Here is an 8793-nt window from a genome sequence, read left to right on the forward strand (position 1 = left end):
CCCCCCCCCCCCGCCCGCCGAGAGCAGCAGTAGCTCCCCCATGGGAAACCGATGGCCATCAACAGCTTTAACCTCCACTGCAAACTCACTGAACCAGAGCTCAAGGGAGGAGCCCAGCAATGCCTCCTAGCAAACCCCTGGGTGATTCTGCTGTGCTGGGGAACGCAAACTCTCCAGATATTCCAGAGACACTAAGAAGCCATTCGGTCCAAGGGAGACAAAGTCGGGCATAAAACATCTGCTTACTGTTTCTCAATCAAATATCCCTCTACTAAGTCAGAGGGTGTACATAACAGAATTCTGGGCCATACACTGGCTCACAGATGGAATTATGTGGTTGTCTCTCTTTTTTTTTTTTTTTTTTCTTTTTTTGTTTTTTTGAGACAGAGTTTCTCTGTGTAGCCCTGGCGGCTGTCCTGGAACTCACTCTGTAGACCAGGCTAGCCTCGAACTCAGAAATCCACCTCTGTCTGCCTCCCAAGTGCTGGGAGTAAAGGTGTGCGCCACCACCGCCTGACTTGTCTCGTTTTCTTTATCCTCATCTCTTTGTGCATTAATCTGAGTCCCGTCACAAGTCGGGACTTTCAGGAGAAAGAACCAATTCATTGCTAAGATAGACAATACCACTGGGATTATGGGGTCCCTGATACTTTATTCCTATGGATAGGCAGCCCACGCAGTGTGTTTCTAGCTCACACTGGAGTCTGTACCATCTACAGCTCCTCTAGAACGCGTGCTCCTTGGGACAATCACACATCTAGTTTACTTCAGCATCCCACCGAGGGCTACAGAGACAGCTGGTAGGTACTGTTTGTAGCTCAGGCCAAGTCTTCCTTTCTTCCATCTCTGAGTTGGTCAGCCTCAAGTACCTTCCATCTTTTCTCCTCTGTGAGATGCTAAGACCTACTCAAGATGGGTGCTAGGGAAAGGCAGCCTTTGGTGGTTCTTTTTACGTCCTAATAGTTGAGGGCGATGCAGATAGTACTGATTTGCTTTATCAAATCCAAGTTGACTTTGGCACCTCCACGGAGGTTTTAGCACACACACGAACAAATGACTTTATATTCCCATTTTTAAGAAAGAGTACTTCCTTTGAGATCATAGCCAGGGAAAGACATCCTTGCCATTAGCCATGCTGTGTGGTCCCTTGGAGCTCGGGCAGCTGCCTGGAGCAAGGATAAATCATTAGGTCCTTTGGACATGGAGGGAGAAAAGAAAGCCAGGAGCCGGATGTCACCTCTGAAATTCTTCTCTGGTCCTGGGATCCTGGTTATTGTTATTGGCACTCACTTTTCCAACAGAGAATGAAATATTTCTTCGCTGTTGGTGTCTCAGCTGACTACGTTTTCTTCCCCTTTCTTTCCTTCTTTCTTTGTTTCTTTCATCAGTGACTTTTATGAACTCAGAACAGATTTCTGTTTCTGGACACCGCCTTTTATTACGAGATCGCAATGAGAGCTGGAGATGTGGGCGAACTCCAGAACGAAACTCCCCTCTCTGCAGACCATCCCTGTAAAGGAGCCACACACATGGAGCAAGAGGGACAAACAAGACCCCGAAGAGACACTTCACCTCCGCTCACGGTCAGCCCTCACACCCCCTGGCTTCTTCACCCACATCCCTGCCATTGACTTACTTTTAATTAGTTTATCTCTTTACTTATTTTGGAGACAGGGTCTCGCGTATCTCAGATTGATCTGGCTATGTAGCTGAGGATGACCTTCAACTCGTAACCCTCCTACTTCCACGCCCAGGATACTGGGATTCCGGGAGTGCACTGCCACTAAGGGTTTACAAGGTGCAGGGGACAGAACGCAGAGGTCTGAGCATTCTAGCCCCTGAGACATCTCCAGCCTAGAGGGTTAGAACACGAGAGAGGAGGGTTACCCCTGACCCCTTTGGCAGAAGTAAGGAGCACACACACATAGAGGGACCAATGTTAAAAGCTTGACCGGCATTTACTTCTCCAAGTGCCGAGACCGTCAATGAAGTAATAGTCACGAAAACATACGGCATCTTACAAATGTTTCATTTTCCTCCCCCCACTCTTTTGAGGCCTCAACTATTATAAATCAGAATATTTGACAGAGTTGGGTCATGTTTTATGGATTAAGGAAAAAAATGGAAGAGTACCTCTAAAAACAAAGCCCTTCTAAGATTAAGGCTTTAAATACTGCCCAAGGCTTATTGTTTCTCAACAACCCTTCAAAGGATCACCAAAAAGAAGTGGACAGATCTGACAGAAGGAGCTGGGGCTATAGCCTGGTGGTAGATAAATGGCTTAGCAGGCACCAAGGCCTGGGCTTGATTCTCAGTACGGCAAGGAGAGTAGAACCCTCTAGTTAGCTGTGCACACCATCACCTAAGCACATAAGAGGCTGAGGCAGAGGACCTCAAGTTCTACATCAGCTTGGCCTGCACAGTGAGTTTTAGGCTAGCCTGGGCTACACACTTTCTCATCACGCTCTCTGTGTCTGCCTCTCTCCATACATGTGCACTTACCACTACCACCATCACCACCAAGGAGTTTTTTGTTTTCTAGATTACGTCCCAGCTTTCTATCTCTCGGGCCCATTTCGCCTACCTATGGTTTGCTACCTGTTCCACAATAGAAAAGTATATGGGAATGTATTAACTCCAAGTAGGAAAGAGAGCGAATAATGACCTAGCTAAAGGCATCCTTAACCTCTGAAGCCTGAGAGCATGTGGCTCGTAAACCATGGAGGATCCAGGTGCCTAATGAAGAACATGAGTCTTTACCCATGGACAAGCAGGATAGTGGGGATGGAAGAAGCCAACAGAGAACGGGGCCAGAAGCACAGGATGTAGTGATGTCTCAGTTGGGAAAGTAAAGAAGATTGCTTCTTCCAGAGGGGAACTTTGAGAGGCTGGCACTGTTAGATGACACCTTTACCGCAGTTCTTATCTTTAAAAACATGGTTAGTGTCTATAAACACGTTTGCATCGTCTTAAAGGCACCAAGTTCGTAGCGTATCAGAGTAACAGATAATGAACCCACTGGCTAGTTCTCATAGAATTATGGCCCTACAGCTTTAGTACCAAAGATGAGCACCATCTGCAACTCACAGGTGAAGATTCTACAACAAGGTATGCAAGGCCATTCGACTCCGTAGCCCAAACCCTTAAACCAAGACTTGAAAGATGTATTTCCAACTGTGTGAATGTGCTCATGTGAATGATGTGCTCATGGATCTCAGAGGCAGTGGATCCCAGAAGCTGGAGTTAGAGGTAGTTGAGAAATACCCATCGAATCTGGGTTCTCTGCAAGAGCGGGGGGTGCTCTCTTAATGGCTGAGCCACCTCTCCAGCCTGTAAACTAAGACGTTAAAATCACGAAATATGTGACACGGAGGAAGATGGTCACGTCTTACAGTTAAAACCAGAAGTTTCCGGAACCACTAAAAGACGAGCCATGATATTGCCCGAAGGAATAAAACTGTTCAGCAAGACTGAATCAAGTCACGACAGAATAGAAGCTTTAATGACAACTCTCGCGATAGCTCAGTACATTCATTTCTTCTAGATGGCCAGGCAGTCCATCTGCTGCCCATATCCTACAGTTTAGCCAACAGAGTGATCCCTCAACAGTGACCCCTCTCACCTCCATGGGTCCCACTCCTGGCCATAGCTAGGGGCAGGACATTCCAATCCGTGTCCTTCGAATAGCGTAGAAGTGCATGTTGTATTGAGCCCCAAGGAGCCCCAACAAGAGGCACTGACTTTGACAGAGTCTTACTGGCAAATGGCTTCTTACCTACGAATTGAAAATGTGAATCACAAAACATAACAGTAAGGATGTATTCCCGCCCCATGACCAATAAAGCAAAACCAGTAGACAATAAATGAATCGCTGCTATTTTTTTTTAAGGAAAAAAAAAAAAAGATCATATTAAGATTCCATAGACAATGAAGTTTTCTCCCTGCTCCCCTTCACCCCAAAGATGGATTCATTATGCCTGGATGTAAAAAGCGCACTTTACATTGGCCATTGAACTAAGACGAAAACAAACAAAAAATGGTTTTTGTTTTGAAATGCCTATTCTGAAAAGAGCCATTTTAACAATTTTATAGCTACTTTGTGTTTTGGCTAAAACATGGAGCCAGGTGGCAGGGACCAGAGGGGATGGCACTAAAACCCAAACTCTACCTGGAGATTAGGAGGGCTCTGGTACCATCTACTGCTGCCCACAATGTATAAAGTTTTTCTACGGTTAAAGAAAAAAAAAAAAGTCTACCAATAAACAATGGAAATAATACTTTTTTAAGGGAAGAAACCATCGTTTTGAGAATATGACACAGCCCGATATCCTTACTCAATTTAAGAATTCACTTGTAATTGTAATTTTAGTAAGCCCTTAAAATGATCTGACAGTATCTGCCCACATCGTACGTTGGATAAGCTACATTTTTGCCTTCGTTTATTGGGGTAACATGAGGATGAAAGGAATTTTTGTGGCGTGAATATTTTACAGTAGATCTGATCCTTGGTACTTGGGCTAAGTTTTGTTGCCATGGAGATCATCTAAGGAGAAACCATTTAAATGCCAGAACTTCAAACCCATTAAAACACTGCCTTCAACTCTGGTTTCATTTATAACTTGGAAATCAAGGCTATAGTAAAACCACTTTTATTTTTTATAACAATGTATAACCCATCTGCTTTAAAAAAAAAAAAAAAGTATTGACGACATTTTGAAAAGCCTTAAATTGCCTTTCCATGAAAAAATTCTGATATAACCTGGAGGATTCGGCTGCCTAGCAGGTAGCCATGGAAACAGGAATACACACTGTGCTGGCTCTCAAGCTAATGCGACGAGACCAGAGCTGAGAACTCAGGAATATGTTTCTACAGATGCTTTTTAAAAATCTACCTTTGAGAAGAAAGTCAGTTAATTTTGTCTTCTTCCTTTTGCCTTACCTGGTGATTATCATCAATATATATGCATATTATATATGTATATAATGCAATATATATTATTTAAAAAAATTTTTAAGGTTTAGTTATTTATTTTATGTATATGAGTACACTGTAGCTGTATAGATGGTTGTGAGCCTCCATGTGGTTGCTGGGATTTGAACTCAGGACCATCGGAAGAGCAGTCAGTGCTCTTAACCTCTGAGCCCTGACATCTGTTTTAAGCCCCTCAAAGCACTCAGGTGCCTGTACTGCCTCCCCAAGACAATAAATAGTAAGCATTTCAGGCCAGATGGCTTTTGTCTGGCAAGAGATGCCCCTCCTCAAACTGGGATGAAAATAATTCCTTTAAAGAAGGAACATTGATCACAACCCATCAATATTTAATAATACCAAACTACAACGCTTTAAGCAGATCAAGCCAAACCACGTAAGGCATACTATTACGGCAATTTAAAAGAAAAAGTTTAAGTCAGCTACAAGCCTTGTGCCGGAAGTTAAAGAACTCAGCAGCAGGCAGCAGCAGAGATGAATCAATTTGTCAAGCATGAGGACCTGAGTTCAAATTTCCAGGACACGTGTCTGTAACACTAGAATTTAGCAGGCAGAGACAGATAGATACCCAGAGTGCCCCAGGTAGGTAGCCTAACCCAGCCAATGAGCTTGAGTTCACTGAGAGAGCTTGCCTCAAAAGATAAGATGCATGCAGTCAGAGGGAGACATCTGAAGTCCGCTTCTGCCCCTCATACACATATGTACACACATGATACAAGCAAACGGATAGTTTATTAAAGAGGCAAACAGCTCTTGAGCATCCTACGATACATTAATTCTCATGGGTACTTAGTCATGACAAGAAATCCTTATAATACTCTACAAGAGCCAGAAAGTATGATACTCGCTGTAGTGGCTCTCCCTGGTTGTCAACTTGACTCTATCTGGAATGAATTGGAGGACTCACCTGTGGGCCTAATCTGGAGGCTGAGAGATACAAGTTTCTGACCTGGATCTTGGCATGGAGATCTTGAGGCATAGTGGCTATGAATCCCAGAAGATTAAGACAGGGAGATCGCGGAGTTCAAGGTCATCTGGGATTAAAGAAGTACGGGCACACACCTTTCATCTGGGCCACACCTTTTGCTGGAGACTTATATAAGGATATTGGAAGAAGAAAGGCGCTCTCTGCTTCGCCTGCTTGCCTTGTGGGACTGAGCAACTGCTAGATCCTTGGACTTCCATTCATAGCTGCTGCCGACCATTGTTGGGAGTTGGACTACAGACTGTAAGTCATCGACAAATTCCTTTACTATATAGAGACTACCATAAGTTCTGTGACTCTAGAGAACCTTGACTAATACACTCTTTAAAGAAAAGGATTAGAAAACATTTCCCTAGAATTTGCCCCTAGATTTCTGTCGTATGTATGAAATATATGATCTGACTGGGTGTGAGGAATAATTAAATCTAGGGGGATAAAAATTCCCGATATGTTCAATGTCATTCTTCAAGTTGTAGTGGACATCAACTCAGAACCTTTTTAGAAGCCATAATAAAGGTGAATGTTCAACCTTTAATGGTCCCTTTTATAAGGAAAAAGGTTAAAGTTTTTGTCAAATCCCAAAACGTTATCTCTCACTTTGCAGTATTTAACTGCCTAGTGGACATCTCTGCTTGAACCTCAAAGGGATCCACCCACTCCCACGTGAACAAAGCAACCAAAAAATCTATCTGCCCTGCACTACTACGGGGCCCCCACTTCAGTTTAAGAGCAAGCAGCAGCCAGGATCATTCAAAACTCTAACCTCAGGCTCTAAAACGATCAATCCCAATAGCTAAAGGGCATCGTGGAAACGGGAGAGTGTAGATGTTTTTTTAAGTCCCGGTTCACCAGTTCGTAAAGGCAGGGACATAATACTGCTCTCAACAGGAGTCTTAAAAGAAATGTTGTTGATAGTAAAGCAATTTTCAAAGCCAGAGTGGTGGTACATGCCTGTAATCCCAGCACCTGGGAGGCCTAGGAAGAGAAGCTGACAGAGTGAGTGAATGCGTGGTGCATGCATGCATGCTTGTGTCTATGCATGTGTGTCTACACACATGCTCGCACCTACAGATAGAGAAACTTCAATGAATACAATTTGAAATACCCTCTGTGGCTGGACAGATACCTCAGCAGCTAAGAGCACTTGCTGCTCCTAGCGAAGACCCAAGGCTGGTCGACAGCAGGCAGGATCTGCCCTAGGCTCTAAACTGATCACTTCCAACAGCTAAAGGCTACAGGCCCACAACTGCCAGTAATTCTGCTCTAGAAGATCCAATGCCTTCTTTAGGCCTCGAAGAACCACATGTACACATGTGGCTTACATAGAAAGATACACATACATACACATGAATAAGAATACGCGTTACAGCAAGAAATATTTCGCTATCGCTCTTTTGGGGATTGATAAAATACTCGAGCAAATGAAGGGTCACGTAAATAGCTAGAGCAGGAAGCTCTTGTCATAACCACTCCATCAAATGTAGCCGAATGCAAGCTTCTCTTAAAAAGCAATTCGTGAAAATTTCTTTCAAAAGCCAACATCTGTTACAAAACAGAAACTATCCCAGGGTCTATCACAAGAATGCATTCTGTGCTGTGTAATATACAACTCTGTGAATATTCATTCAGGTCTCTTCTATAGCGCATTGATCTTGCCGGCTAAAACATCTATCCCAGTCCACCTCTCACCTGACCCAAATCAGACACACTTTAATCCACCTGTTCTCTGGTCATTGACTGAGAACTCTTCCTGTATACGCAGGCAAGCTCTGCCCTCCAGGCAAAGTACAAATTCTTCCAAGATGCATGGCCTTCTCATTTATCCACGATGCTTTTCTGGTGGCTACACCACGTCCCTCAATTTGAAGCCACTCCTGCAGAATTCTAGGATGGCTTTCACACTGCAATTTCTTAGGGTTCCGGTCACAAAAAAAAAAAAAAAAAAAAAATCTAGATTGAGGTAAGTTAGCTTTCTGTTTTCCAGCTTTTCATGTGTTACTCCCCTGGTCTGTAAAAAGCCACCCCTCACCCATCCCTTTCTCCATTTGGAAAATAGTTTATCTCTCAAAGCCAACTCAAGTCTCATTCCTCTTTAAGTAAGCTCTTCCAGAATGAGCTGGTCAACTCTTTGAGGGGACTCCAATGGCACTTGGTTCTCAGTTCTGTCCTGGTGAGATACTGAAATTTGGAAACAAGGGCTGGAGAGATGGCTTCATGGTTAACTGGCATTTGTTGCTCTTAAAGAGGCCCAGACTCAGTTCCCAGCACCCATATGGTAGCTTACAGCCTTTAGCAACTGCATTTTGAGGAGATCCGATGCCCTCTTCTGACCTCCACAGGCACCGGGCACATGTGTGGTACACGTACAGGCGAACTTAAACTTGGGAACAAAGTTTTTCAAAAACTTTGAAACTTTGAGAGATCAAAAATTTAGAAACTATTAATTCCAAAAACACATTCATAAGCCAAATCCTAGCCACTGTATGTGTTCTTGTGACTAAACACACTATACACTTGCACATGTACATACACATGCTCACACAAATCAGATCCAGGAAAAAAAAAAAACAAAAAACTCTTCAGTCCAAATAAACGGAGAAACATCCAGCTTACCCAGATGAATCAGACACGGCCTTATTTTGAAATACCTGACAGAGCCTTGACCACTTTTAAATGTCAAACGAATTTCAGAGAGCAGCCAACAGCATTTTAAGACTCTTGTAAGTTTCCAAAATATAATTATAAATTTATAAGTCCTCTTCTTTATGCATGAACAAAAAAATCTTTTAGAATTCAATGGGGAAATAAGCCTGCATCT

The 8793-nt window shown here is 43.4% G+C and overlaps 1 protein-coding gene across 4 annotated transcripts in view; it reads right to left on the reverse strand.

Annotated features, from left to right (window-relative positions):
* The window catches only part of Bicc1 (BicC family RNA binding protein 1), a 228400-nt gene that overhangs the window by 69173 nt on the left and 150434 nt on the right, over positions 1-8793 (reverse strand). The window lies entirely within an intron of this gene.

This window comes from Mastomys coucha, unplaced genomic scaffold (genome assembly GCF_008632895.1).
Source record: "Mastomys coucha isolate ucsf_1 unplaced genomic scaffold, UCSF_Mcou_1 pScaffold3, whole genome shotgun sequence".
Taxonomy (NCBI): Eukaryota; Metazoa; Chordata; class Mammalia; order Rodentia; family Muridae; genus Mastomys; species Mastomys coucha.